Source organism: Puma concolor, chromosome A3 (assembly GCF_028749965.1).
Source record: "Puma concolor isolate L17-30 chromosome A3, mPumCon1.1.hap2, whole genome shotgun sequence".
NCBI classification, from domain to species: domain Eukaryota; kingdom Metazoa; phylum Chordata; class Mammalia; order Carnivora; family Felidae; genus Puma; species Puma concolor.
The window spans coordinates 7756582-7770942 of NC_141669.1; the positions used below are offsets into that span (position 1 = coordinate 7756582).

The 14361-nt window shown below is 54.2% G+C and overlaps 1 protein-coding gene across 1 annotated transcript in view; it reads left to right on the plus strand.

The window, feature by feature from the left end:
* The window catches only part of HPCAL1 (hippocalcin like 1), a 106640-nt gene that overhangs the window by 73945 nt on the left and 18334 nt on the right, over positions 1–14361 (plus strand). The window contains exon 2 of the mRNA XM_086700009.1: positions 7074–7159. The gene's annotated coding sequence lies outside the window, so the exon portion shown is untranslated. The remainder of the gene's footprint in view (positions 1–7073; positions 7160–14361) is intronic.

A 14361-nucleotide genomic window follows, 5' to 3' on the forward strand; every position in this document is an offset into this window, starting at 1 on the left:
AGATACATGTGTATTCGCATCCTTTGCCCATACTTTAGTTGGGTTATACGTCTTTCTATTGAATTGTAAGAGTTCTTTATATATTCTAGATACAAATGCTTTATCAGTAAACTTATTTGCAAATATTTTCACCCATTTTGTGGGTTGTCTTTTCGTTTTCTTGTCTGTGTCCCCGAGGGACAAATCGTCCAATTTATCTTATCTGGTTGTTTGGGCTTTTGGTGTCCTGGCTAAGAATCCTTTGCCAAATCCAAAATTAATGAAGATTTAGCCCTATGTGTTTTTTTTTTTTTTCCTAAGAGCTTTATAGATTTAGCTTTTACATTTAGTTCTCTGACCCATTTTGAGTTAATTTTTGTATACGATGTGAGGTGGGGGCCCAGCTTCATTCTTTTGCGTGTGGCTTATCCAGTTTTGTCCCAGCACCATTTGTTGAGAAGATATTCTTTCCCTATCTTGGCACACTTATTCAACATCAGTTGACCAAAGATGTGTGAGTTTATTTATGGATTCCTGGTTCTGTTTCATTGATCTGTATGTCTGTCCTTGGGCCAGTACCACACGGTCTTGGTTATTACTGATTTGTAGTAAGTTTTGAAATTGAGATGTGAGTCCTTATGTTGTCCTCCTTCAGGATTGTTCTGGCTATCCTGGGTCCTTTGCCATTCCATATGAAATTTATTTTTTTTTTTTTAATTTTTATTTAGAGAGAGACAGGTGCACAAATGGGGACCAGCGGGTAGAAAGAGAGAATTCCAAGCAGGCCCCATGCTGTCAGTGTGGAGCCCGATGTGGGGCTCAAACCCACTAACCGTGAGATCGTGACCTGATCTGAAACCCAAGAGTTGGACACTTAACCAACAGAGCCACCCAGGCACCCCCCCACCCATGTGAAATTTAGAATCAGCTTGTCAATTTCTGCAAAGAAGTAAGCTGGGATTCTGGTGGGGCGATGTACTGAATCTCTACATAAGTTTGGGGAGTGTTGCCATTTTAACGATGTTAAGTCTTCTGATCCATGAACATGGGATATTTCCCCAATTATTTAGATTTTCTTTTTTTTTTTCTACAATATTTTGTAGCTTTCCAAGTATAAGTTCTGTACTTCTTTTGTTAAATTCGTTCCTGTTCTATTCTTTTTGATGCTCTTGCTAATGGAATTGTTTTCTTTTTAAAAAAATTTTAAATGTTTATTTATTTTTGAGTGAGAGAAAGAGAGAGAGCAAGCAGGGGAGGGGCAGAGAGCGGGAGACGCAGAATCCAAACCAGGCTCCAGGCCCTGAGCAGTCAGCACAGAGCCCAACGTGGGGCTCGAACTCACAGACCGTGAGATCACGACCTGTGCCGAAGTCGGACGCTTAAACGACTGAGCCATCCAGGCGCCCCTGGAATTGTTTTCTTAATTTCATTTTTGGATTTTTCATTGCAAATGTATAGAAATACAGCTGAGTTTTGTATATTGATCTTATCTTATTAATGTAGTACATCGTATCAATAAAATGAAAAGCAAAAATCAGCAATCTTGCTGAACTGTTCATTTTTTTAGTGGAACTTTAGGATCTTCTATATATAAGGTAATGACATTCTGCAAATAGAGATAGTTTTATGTCTTCTTTTCTAATCTCACACTTCTTTCTCTCGCCTTATTGCCCTGTTTAGAGCCTCTAATATACTGCTGAATAGCAATGGTCACGGTGGGCATTGTTGTCTCACTCCTGATCGTAGGGAGAAAGCATCCAGTCCTTTACCATTGACTATGATGTTAGCTGTGAGATTTTTTTGTTTTGTTTTGTTTTTTAATGTTTACTTTGTTTTATTTTTGAGAGAGAGCGAGCAGGGAAGGGGCAGAGAGAGAGAGAGGGAGAAGACACAATTCCAAGCAGACTCTGCACGGTCAGCACAGAGCCCCACATGGGGCTCGAACCCATGAACCGTGAGATCATGACCTGAGCCGAGATCAAAAGTCAGGTGCTTAACCACTGAGCCACCCAGGCACCCTAGCTGTGAGGTTTTTTGTTGTTTTTTTTTTTAACAGGTAACTCTAGTTCCCTTCTACTCCTGTATTATTTAGTGTTTTTATTTGAAACCGTGTTGGATTTCGTCAAGTACTTTTTCTGCGTCACTTGAGAAAAGCCTGTGATTTGTGCTTTTTATTTTATTGATATGATGTACTACAGGCGTTGATTTTCAGATGGTAAACCAACCTTGCATTCCTGAGATAAATCCCACTTGGTCATGACGTATAATTCTTTTTATTCTTTATGTTGCTGGATTTGGTATGCTAGTATCTTGTTGATTTTTAGTGGGGGGGAGGGGTTGCATTCATGTCCATTAGGGCCGCTGATCTCTATCTTCCTTCTCTTGTGAAGTTTGTCTGCTTTTGATGTCCGGGCCAGTACCTGCTTTATAGGACAAGTCGGGAAGTGTTCCCTCTTCTTCTGTTTTTTTGGATGAGTTTGTGAGAATTGGTATTGATTCTTGAAATGTTTATAGAAGTGGGCAGTGAAGCCATCTGGGTCTGGGTTTTCCTGTGCGCGAGTAATATTTTGATTACGAATTCAAGCTCTTGCCTGCTTATAGGCATTTCGGATTGTCTCTTTCTTTCAGATCTTCCAGATTTTTCTGGAGTAGGTTTTGGTAGCGTATGTCTCTCTAGTGGCTTAGATCCTGATGATCATGTTCTTTGTGGCCTTTCAGTCCTTGTTGGCATTGACTGAGTTCTCCCTACGTGCCAGGCATCTTTCTGTGCATTAGCTCATGCAGTTTTTATACACCGTTGATCAACTAGGTAGCGTTATTACCATCTCCGCTCCACATACCTAGAAACTGAGGCAGAGAGAAGTTCACTAGTGGGTCAGGGTCACACAGCCAGGCAGTAGAGGGAACAGTAGAGCTAGGATTGGAGCCCGGGTGGGGGCGCCTGGGTGGCTCCGTCGGTTAAGCGTCCGACTTCGGCTCAGGTCACGATCTCGCGGTCTGTGGGTTCGAGCCCCGCGTCGGGCTCTGTGCTGACAGCTCAGAGCCTGGAGCCTGCTCCCGATTCTGTGTCTCCCTCTCTCTCTGACCCTTCCCCATTCATGCTCTGTCTCTCTCTGTCTCAAAAATAAATAAACATTAAAAAAAAAGGGATTGGAGCCCGGGTGGTCTGGCCACACAGCCGTCTATGCTGTCCCTCTCCCTGCTCTCCCGAGGCCCTTCTGTGTGCTAGAAGCTGGGAGGACAAGAATAGGTCAGGCCTGGTCATTGCCCAAGTCACCGCCCAGAGACCCCAACCTACGAGAAGGAGGTATCTTATGTCTGACGTGAGCAAGGGGCTGGGGAAGTTCTATGTCTCCTCTCTCCCAAGTGCTCAGCAGAAGGGCCTCCCAGAGAACCTTAACCCAGGATGCTGGTGCCCCACCCGGCACGAGTTTGGAGCCGGGGGATCGTGCCCAGTACGTCTGGATCCCCCAGGCCTCTGCAGTTATCTCTCCCGGAGAGGAAGAGGCAGACCGCTTGGAGCGCAATCGCTAGGCAGAAATCAGGAGCGACCAGACATCACTCCACATAATTATTTCTGCATAATGACTTCTGCTACTTGATTCAGTCTTGGGCGACGACTGTAATCTTTATCTGTCACGAGAAAGCTGGAGGCCGGGGAGCCCCTGTGGCTTAGCGATAGAGCCAGGAGGAAATTTGCCATTTGAGTTCGTGGAGTGTTCCCAAGCAGCTGGGGAGCCAGAGAGCCCTCAAGGCCTCTGGACTGATGGACCCTCCTTCTGCTGGGAAGCCTGGTGTCGGAGCTGGCCCAGCCTCTGAGGGCATGCAGGCCCCAGGCTTTTGTCACGGCTTGGGGAAACGGAATGGCAGAGATGACAGGGCGTGGCCAAGTCACAGGGCCGCTCAGCGGCAGAGGCCCGCCGGGACCAGACCTCTTCTCTGCTCTCCTGCCACCCAGTACTTTCCCCAGGAGAGCTGGCGCGTGTCCCAGTGAGACAGGAGGAACTGTGGTAGAAGGCGTCTGTGTGGACTGGAGATGTTCTCGTCTGGCATTCGGGGCACGGGGCTGGTCACCGAGAGCGTTGGCTGTTCGGGACTGACCCTGGGAGGCTGGAAATGGCGGGGCCTTTGTAGCCCACAGCCAGCTGACCTGCACCCAGGCGAGGTGTGGTGGCATTGATCACGCGGTTTGGCCGTGGGGTGTGTCCTGGAGGGCAGGGTCCCGCGGAGAGGGGTGTGGGCTGGGGGAGCGCCTACTCGGGCTCCAGAGCCCCCCTGACCGGCGGGGGCTCGCTCACTGCATTCCCACAGTCTCCTATAAGCCCCTGTAATTCATGAGGGCGTCTGGAAAGCACAGAGCATGGGTTTAGGGATTGGCGTTATGGGCAGCCATCCTGCTTCGGCTCGTGGAACCGTGGCCAGGGTCCCTGAGTGTGTTTGCTCCTCTTGTCAACTGAGGGTTAGAATGGGCTTTCCCTGCTAGGACCGTTAAAAGGGCAGGATCATAAAATGATGACTGGACACAAAGCTTCTAGCACATCCTGCTGCCAGCCGTTTACCGGGTTTCACAAAGGTGACCTTGGGGAGGACCTTTGACCCTATCTGGGGCTCGACCTCCTTGAGTGTCAAAGCCGGCTTACCGAGTGCAAGATAACTTCGCTAAGATCGTCGATTTGAAAGTGTCTTTTAAAACTATGGGACGTGGGGCGCCTGGGTGGCTCAGTCGGTTGAGCGTCCAACTTCGTCTCCGGTCACAATCTCACAGTTTGTGGGTTCGAGCCCTGCGGCAGGCTCTGTGCTGACAGCTTGGAGCCTGGAGCCTGCTTCGGATTCTGTCTCCCTCTTTTTCTGCCTCTTCCCTGCTCACACGCTGTCTCAATCTCAAAAATAAATAAAGAATTTAAAAATATGGGGCGAAGCAAGCTCAGAGGACTTTTAGGGCAGTAAAACATCTCTGTATGATGCTGTAATGGTGGATATACATCATCATATCCTTGTCGAGACCCCCAGAGCGTCCACCGCCAAGAGTGAACCCTAATGCAAACTATGGATTGGGAGTGATAACGTGTGTTTGTGTGCGTTCACCATCTGTAATAAACATGCCCCGTCTGTAGTGGGGCGTGTTGATCGCAGGGAAGGCTGTGCGTGGGGGGCACAGGGGTGCCGGAACTCTGTGCTTTCTGCTCCAATTTGCTGTGAACATGAGACTGCTCTAAAAATAAAATAAAGTCTCTTTTGGGGTGCCTGGGTGGCTCAGTCGGTTAAGCGTCCGACTTCAGCTCAGGTCACGATCTCGAGGTCCGTGAGTTCAAGCCCCACATCGGGCTCTGGGCTGATGGCTCAGAGCCTGGAGCCTGCTTCCGATTCTGTGTCTCCCTCTCTCTCTGCCCCTCCCCCGTTCATGCTCTGTCTCTCTCTGTCTCAAAAATAAATAAAAAAACGTTAAAAAATTTTTTTAAAAATAAAAAAAATAAAGTCTCTTTTAACAAATTCACATTATATAATGAAATAAAGTATATACACAAAGTACCGTGTGTGTGTGTGTGTGGTGCTCCCTAAAAGCACAGTGACCTTCCAGTGAGAATTTCTGATGGGAAGACGATGTATGGCTTTTCTCTTCCATGTCTTAAATCCCAGCCCTGAACTTAAATAATGTAATCGGCACGTACGTTCTGTATTGCTGCGACAGGGTAGAATTTTAACGGAGCGAAGTGCACTCTGCTTTCAATAATGTCCATGTGATGAGTTTGGGGGCACTCACTGGTCAAACACCGATTATTTATTGAGCGCCTGTTGCGTACCGACAGCACAGAAGTGAAGACAGTGCCTTCCCGCCCTCCTGGAGCTCACGGTCCATGGGGAGCAGATCCAGCCCTTTATTTCGCAGGAGCAAAGGAGCGAGGGGGGCCCCCCGGGTACCTGCATGGCCCGGGGGCCCTGTTTTCTGGGGGTGAAGGAGCTACTTGGCTCCGGTCCTCGGGACCACTCCAGTGAGGGCATATAAACAGTGACCATTGTAGGAGATGACCGTGTGTTCTGAGAAAATAGCCGAGAAACGTGTTTGGATCGGGAAGACAAATGGGTTGGCAGGTGCGGAGACAGCGTGAGAGGGCACTGGAGATCGAGAAGGAGCCAGCCGGCGGGGGGGGGGGGGGGAGGGGGGGGAGGCCGTGTGGCCCCGGATGTGAGAGCCCAGGACTGCCTGGGCTCCGTTCTTGCTCTGCCGCAGTTTCCCCATCTGTACTAAGGTGATGCCCACCTCATAGGTTGATGGGAGGATTAAATAGGTTAGCGCAAATAGATGATGCACAGAAAACTTTTCGTACGGCACCTGGCAACGGGCAGTTGGTGGCCACGAGGATGTTATAATTACACTTCATCGTCATGTGCAGGGTGCAGCCGAAAGGGGTGAAGGAGGAGGTCGGCCGTCAGTGAGCCACGCATGCAGGGTGTTTGGAATGTGCCAGAAACTGGTGGTGGTGGTTGAAGGCGGGGATTGGTCGGGGCACCCAGGATGCCCGTGGTGCGTGGGCGTGTCTTCCCGTCGTGACCCTGTGACTCCGGGAACCGTTGGCTAGAGGTTGGCGATGCCATCTGACCTTTCTTGCGGGCGGGACGGGAGCTTGGCTGGTGGAGCCCCCGTGAGCCCACCCCGTGCGCGACCCTCAGGGCCCTTACGGTGACCCTGTGGGCCAGAGCGTCGGGTCGGGCCGCAGGCGGCGTGGTGACGGGCCGCAGTGACTCAGTGATGCAGCCAGAGCCCGAGCCCCGGGTGTGCAGACCACAGAGGCCGTGGCCAAGGGCCACACCCGGCGTTTGCGCCAGCTTGTGATAGCTGGTGACCTCACCCAAGGGGTGGCCGGGGTCCCACTGGGAGACTCGTCCCATCAGTATCGTGGGGACTTTCCTCCCTCCCAGTGCTCATGGCCCCTGGCCTCAGTGGCTCCCAGGAACCCAGGGCTTTCCTGTGCTTAGTGTGGGGCTTGCAAAAGCTATAGTTCCCCCCAGTAAGTGCACAGAAGCAACCGGAAAGGCAGTGGGCTCTGGGCCAGGGGTGTCTGTACCCTAAGTGACCTGTTGTTCCTCCCTTCCAGGGCATGGTCTAGCGGCCCAGACAAGGACGTGGAACCAGCCCCCAGAGTTTCTGGTCCCGGACGTCTCCGCCTCCGCTTGGCCTTGGGTAAGTCACTTTGGGAGGTCACGTGGGTCTGGAAGCAGGTGAGGACTGGCGGGCGGGGAGGGGGGGGGTTCTACCACTCTGTGGGGTCCTGCCTGCGGCTGGCAGACAGGGATTTCACCCAGCTCAGTGGGAAGAGCAGGGAAGACCAGAAGTCGGGGAGCAGGGGGACAGCCTGCCCAGGACACCTGAGGTGGTCAGGAACCTGAGGCTCTGAGATGGAAAGAACCCACCCAGGTCCCGTGATCAGCTCGGTTCTCGCCCTAAGCTGGCCCGTCTTTCTCGTAGGTCCTTTGACCTCGGGTGCTTTGATTTGGGAATGTATCCAGTGACGGGAGTAGGGCATTCCCGAAAGCTCCCACCTCCTAGGTCCTGCCCACCTCCCCCTCCCACAGAGGGGAAAGAGCTGCCTTCCCAGGGCCCCGGGGCCGAGCCTCCCCACCCCCACCTCCCTTCGCCCCCAGCCCTCCCCATGGTCTCACTGGGGCCTCTGAAAGCTTGGTGCAAACGCTGCCCCCTTCTCTGGCCCCACCTGTGTCCTTCCAGGCTTTTCTCTGCCCTCTCGTGGACTTCCCCCAGCCCCTCCACTCTGCCGCCCTTCCCGCCTCCCAAAAAGACTGACCACGGGAACCCCTTTCTCGCTCACAGCCCCGTGATCCTCTTGTCCACCAGCACGGCAAAGCCCTGACCAGGCCCGGCCCCCCGGACCCGGAGCCCAGCTGCTCTCCCCTCAGTCAGGGGGTCAAGTCCACAGTAATTAGCATGACCTGCCAACTCTTGGTCTCTTTGAATCCACCACCCTCCTGGCCCCATCTCAGGCCACCGCCTGCTTTGGGTTCTAGGCAGGAGCCCGGGGAAGCAAAATGCCTGTAATGTTCGAACGCCGTCCTGACCCCAGGGCTGCACCTGTTACCTGTCCTCTGTCCTCTAGAGGCACTCTGGAGGGCTCCTGTGCCACCTGTTGGCTCCCCCGCCAGGAGGTGCTGGCTGGGCACTGAACAAGCCCTCCTGGGGGCCCAGGTCCCCGCTGCCTCTGCTGTGACGTCTGTCGCTCTTGCCGGGCTCCGTGTTCGGCTCTGTTCCCGAGTGAGGAAGTAGGTGGTGAGTGGGAGAAAGGCCTCTGGCTTTGGGTTTGTGTCCTCCAGATCCTACTGGGTGCACTTAACAGCCTCCCCAAGTCCAAGTCTCCTCTGTAAGAGGATTAGTCACACCTCCCTCTTGGGGTGGTTATAAGAGTGGGGGCCGGCGGGGGTGGGGGTTGGGGGGGAGCCTCAGCTGCCTCACAGCCCTTCTTCCTCTTCCTCTTCCCCGGCTTCTGGTAATTATGACAGTGTCTGTCATTAGTCATCGGCCCTGCCCTGCCCTGCCCTGCCCACCCCAGTGCTGTGAGCACCAGTTGAGGCCAGGGGTGTGGGGTCTGTTGCCAAAGACAGAAGGAGGCAGCACGGGGGAGGGGCCAGGCCCAGCCCGGGAGAGCCCACCTTCTAGATCCTAAGAAGCATGTAATTCTCAGCTTCCCACCCGGAAGGAATCCCCTTTAACGCTCAGCCGTGAGGCTAAGATTTGGACCCCAGACCTATTGAAGTGTGCGTATTTCCACCCTAATAAAGCCCCTTAAGGTTGCTGGGTGCCCAGCACGAGAGCCGGCGTGCCCGAGGGGGCAGCAAGGCCGGGAGGCAGGTGCCAGGCTGCTGCTTGCCTTTGAGCGGACGTGAGCGTTAGCAGGTCAGACCGGCAGACTCCCAGCAGCCCCCAAACGTTGTCGCTTTCAGACCAGGCCCAGACACCCCTGCACTTCTCCTTGCTGACTGTCCCCCGAGGAAGCCCTCATCCCCCCGGGTTGGGGGGGGCTCCGCCTCGCTTGTGTGGATGTTGGGGGTGTGCCCTCTGCCTTGGTCTTCCTGAGGGAGGAGTGTTTCTCCCACTACCCCGCCCTTCCTTCTCTCATCCGTCCTGTTCCCCCTTGTGAACGTGCTCCCAGGGTTGGGACCGTGCTCCTGGGGGTTGGGACCGTGTTCCCTGGGATTGGGACCGTGCTCCCAGGGGTCGGGAGCGTGCTCCTGGGGGTTGGGACCGTGTTCCCTGGGATTGGGACCGTGCTCCCAGGGGTCGGGAGCGTGCTCCTGGGGGTTGGGACCGTGTTCCCAGGGATTGGGACCGTGCTTCCGGGGTTGGGACCGGAGCCCCAGGCGGGGCCTCTGCCTCAGGGGATAGATTAGTGTGGAAGGTGCTGCCTTCACCAGCTTCCCCTCCTTCCTTCCTCAGCTCTATGGGAGCTGCAAGATGGGAGGGGGAAAATCTGGCTCTGTGCTCCCTGGACGTTGCCGGTGTGCAGGCACGCCTCGGAGACCCTGCAGATTCGGTTCCAGAGCACCGCAATAAGGCAAATATCCCAATAAAGCGAGTCGATGAATGTTGTGGTTTCCCAGTGCATATAAAAGTTACGTTTGTACAATACTGTAGTCTACTGAGTGTGAAATAGCATTAAGTCTAAAAAAACCCACCAGTGTATATACCTTAATTTAAAAATACCGGGGCACCTGGGTGGCTCAGTCGGTTAAGCATCCGACTTCGGCTCAGGTCATGATCTCGAGGTCTGTGAGTTCGAGCCCCGCGTCGGGCTCTGTGCTGACAGCTCAGAGCCTGGAGCCTGCTTCGGGGTCTGTGTCTCGCCCTCTCTCTGACCCTCCCCCACTCGCTCTCTTTCTCTTTCAGAAATAAATAAACGTTCAAAAAAATTAAAAGACTACTTCATTACTGGAGCCCCTGGGTGACTCAGTCGGTTAAGTGTCCGACTCTTGATTTCAGCTCAGGTCATGATCTCACGGGTCGTGAGATTGAGCCCTGCGTGAGCTCTGCTATCAGCACAGAGCCTGCTGGAGATGCTCTCTCTACCTCTCTAAAAAAAAACCAAACCAAAACAAAAGAAAAAAAAAACACAAGAAAATATTGCTAAAAAAATGCTAATCATCCTCTAAGCTTTCGGGGAGTTGTAATCAGTGATCACAGATCACCGTAACAAGTATCATAATAAGGAAGCAGTTTGTCCTTTAAGTAGTGACACGCCCCCCCCTCCCCGCCCCCGCAAAAATTTCATCGTTGCTGCTCACAGAGATTTGGTTCACCACAGTTCTTCTGGAAGATGTTAGGTTGACTGGGGCATGGAGATTTGGGATTTTGCAGAAGAGGACGGGAGAGCGTGATCCCGGGCTAACCTCCCCTCTGGGTGTTGGGCTTGTCGCCCCCCTAAAGTGTTGCCTAGTCTGCCGGTTCCACTGGATCCCGCGGAGAGCCGTTCTCCAGGCCTTTCTGAGGTAGCAGCCGCTGCAGTTTGGAGGCAGGACGCTAGGAAAGGGGAAATCCTTCCTGTGTTGCCAGTTGAGGGTCATTTTTACAGGGACTTGGGACGACTTTGCAATATCACTTCCCGTGGGCGTCCCCTTCACCCCTCAACCACAGGGGCAGACCCTGCATGACAAGCGTTGTGGGCAAATGCCGGCGACAGTGCATGCACCTGCACAGACACACACACACACACACACACACACACACACACCCCGTGAGCCTGCAGACTTGGCTTGGCATTCTGATGGGGGCGGTGGGGGCGGGGGGTGTGACGGGGGCAGCTGTTGTCCTGGCCCGAATCAGCACTGCCAGCACCGGGCAGGAACTCACTGCCCGTCGGCATCTCTGAGCTTCTGCCGCGGGTGGGTCTCTCGTTGCGTCGTGGAGATGAAAGGCAGAGACAAGTAGGAAGGGGCCGTCCCTGCCAGTGAGTCTGTGCTCAGCGCCCAAAGGGCGGGACACAGAGGGAGCCTCCGCAGTGAATGAATGGATGGGTGATCGAGCCATGTCCCCACGATCTCGCTGCTTGCTGGCACCTGGGCTGGGGCCCCCTGAGCCCGGTCCGAGCCCACACAGGGCCTCCCTTCTCCGCGACACAGGCGCCTCAGGGCGGCCCGCACTGATCCTCTCTTCCCAAGGCCCGGATTTCCGGATCAGCCCAGATTGCGCGTGTTCTGTCCTGTGGCCCCCTTGACATTCCTGGACCTGACAGGCCGTATGTGCAGGTTTCTAGCTGAGAAGGACGCCCTGGGAACATACTTAACAAAGGTTTGCTCTGGTGGCTGTGTCTGGCGCCTCATAGCGTGTCCAGGAGACTGGCTCTTTCTCTGAAGTTAGAGACTATCTGGGTCGGAAAGTCACGGACGGGAAATTTGGAGGCCTGGAATGCCAGGATGATGGACTCCGTGGGCCGCAGATCACTGTGGAAGGGCTGGGCCTGGGGAGGACCTGGGGGCGGGGGGCGCGGTCTCAGCCGGACCTTCTGACCTCCCTCCCTGACTTGCTTCTTCTCCCCAAGTGCCAAGCACCCTGTCCTTCCTGTGTTTTACGCACCGTGCTAATCGGTTGTGGGCTTATTCCCAGCCGTGCCCTGGGTGAATGGAATTCAGCGCTGTGTCCCCGGGGGTTGAGGGCAGGAAAGGACGTGGGCCGCAGCCCGAACACTCAAGTCTGTTGATTCCTCCCGGAACGCTGCCTTCTTTTGCGCCCCCTTATCCGTCCGGCACGGGAGCTCGGTGTCCGGCTAGTGTAGGAGCTGACTCGGCCTAGAAAAGAGGGAAGGCATTCGTGCCTTGCCTTCCCAACCGGACAATAAGCAGCACGAAAGCCTCTTCTCCTTCTGCGTATCTCCAGCGCTTAGCGCTGTGTTTTTCACCTGCTGCGTGCCCTTTGAATGCAGGCTGATCTACACTGGCTGTGTGTGAGTTTGTACCGTGGTCTCAACTCTCCCTGCCCAATCTATGGCTTCTGGTGCTGTGATTTAAAGAGTAAAACCGGCAGGGGCGCTTGGGTGGCTCGGTCGGTTGAGCGTCCGGCTTCAGCTCAGGTCGTGATCTCACGGTCCGTGAGTTCAAGCCCCACGTCAGGCTCGGTGCTGACAGCTCGGAGCCTGGAGCCTGCTTCGGATTCTGTGTCTCCCCTCTCTCTCCGCCCCTCCCCTGCTCATGCTCTGTCTCTCTCTCTCAAAAGTGAATAAATCTTAGGGGCGCCTGGGTGGCGCAGTCGGTTAAGCGTCCGACTTCAGCCAGGTCACGATCTCACGGTCCGCGAGTTCGAGCCCCGCGTCGGGCTCTGGGCTGATGGCTCGGAGCCTGGAGCCTGTTTCCGATTCTGTGTCTCCCTCTCTCTCTGCCCCTCCCCCGTTCATGCTCTGTCTCTCTCTGTCCCAAAAATAAATAAATGTTGAAAAAAAAAAAAATTAAAAAAAAAAAAAGTGAATAAATCTTAAAGAGTAAAAATGGCAAAGGGCAGCTTCTGTGAGCTGTCTGCACTCCTGATTATACACACACTCTCCAATGACAACCGAAGGCTGCAGCCGCCGTGGCCACCGAGGGGCAGCCGGGCCCGTCACCACTTGTGAGCCTCGTGTGTGAGCCGGGCTGATGCCATTGATGTTGAGAATGACTTACTGTTTTTATTTCTTCCCAAAGACATTAAACACGGATCAAATAGCATATGAGATGATGATTCACTGGCAGATTCCTTCCAAGTTTAAAAACAAAAAAAAGAAAAAGAAAAAGAGAAAAATTTTTGGTTTAGTGAGCTGAGCCCCGAGTAGTATCAAACCAGCATTTGGTGGCAGCCGTGTCCCCAGGAGCTCTGCCGTGGGGAGGGACCTGCATCCCAGCGAAGCGAGCAGACTTCCCAGCTGCTGCAGATGCGTCCACTGGGGCTCACACATGCCTCGGGGTCCACACAGCCCCAAGTCCTGATTCCCAGACGGGAAAGCAAGGCTGTGAGACACATGACCTTCCGGGCCTGTGACTCCACTCCGAGGCTGGGAGTGAGCGCTGTGCTAGTAACAATTAACTTCTCTGCTCATACACATGCCGGCTTGCCTCCCTCACAGCGCTGGGTCGGGCCTTACCCTTTTCCTGATAAACGAATTCAGAGGCACCTTTTCAGACGTTTTTTGACCCGGACTTGACAAATTTGAACTGCCCTTTGAGTCATTAGTCTGAATTCCTAGGATTTGATGGCATTTTTTTTCTTCTGTCCCTGAGCTGCCCCACCTCCCCACACCCTACCTTTGTTAATCTATCCACTGGTTCCATATTGTTCTGCCCTGTTCAGTACTGTGATGTTATTGGTGCCATATGTTATATGGCTATTATGTCACTGCTCATGAAGGGGCCTCACGGCTCTGGAGGCCTGTCCCCAGCCTGCCCTGGCAGAGCGCGGCTCCGGCATGTTCTTCCCGGGAGGCTCACGGCGGCTCCCTGTTGGCGTCCTCAGGTTCCCGTGTGCAGTGAGGTCCCGGTGTGCAGTCTAAACCGGGTGAGGGTCCAGACGTGGTGGAGGGAGTGAGTGAGTGAATGGTAAACGCGGCCCATGCTCTTTTCTATAAGATAAGAACGAGCCCAGGGGCGCCTGGGTGGCGCAGTCGGTTAAGCGTCCGACTTCAGCCAGGTCACGATCTCGCGGTCCGTGAGTTCGAGCCCCGTGTCAGGCTCTGGGCTGATGGCTCGGAGCCTGGAGACTGTTTCCGATTCTGTGTCTCCCTCTCTCTCTGACCCTCCCCCGTTCATGCTCTGTCTCTCTCTGTCCCAAAAATAAATAAACGTTGAAAAAAAAAAATTTTTTAAAAAAAAAGATAAGAACGAGCCCAGGAGGGAAACCCTTGTGGTCCCAAACACTGATGTGCTGGAAAGGCCGTCGTCAGCACCCCCCACCCCTGCCCAACCAGGCCTGTGTTCTCCTCCACTGGGAGCCGGCGAACAGACTGAGGCTTTGGACCATCAGTTGGGGGGGGGGGGGCACACCAGTATGGACGGCGGGGGGGGGGGGGGGCGTGGTATATACATAATGTATGCGCCGTGGGGTGTGGAGGGGTGCGGTGTGGGGGTGTGTTGGGAGTGCACACCCTGTCCTGTGCAGATCTGAGCCGCCCAGCCTCCTCGGAACGCTGGGGCTTGCTCTGGGCGAATTCCAGAACTCTCCTTCCGCACCTGCTGCTTCCCCGTCCTTGAGGGGCGCGTCCTGTGCAGAAACCGTCTCCTCCATGCACCACGGGCCCGAACCAGGCAGAAGCCACAACTGAGTCCCCGGGAGACATCTGGCCCGTAGAGAAGAGCCCAGCCTCTCCCTCGGGGGCTCCCCCTCCCCCCGGGGGGCTCACAGTGTCCCACGGCCGGCAGGGA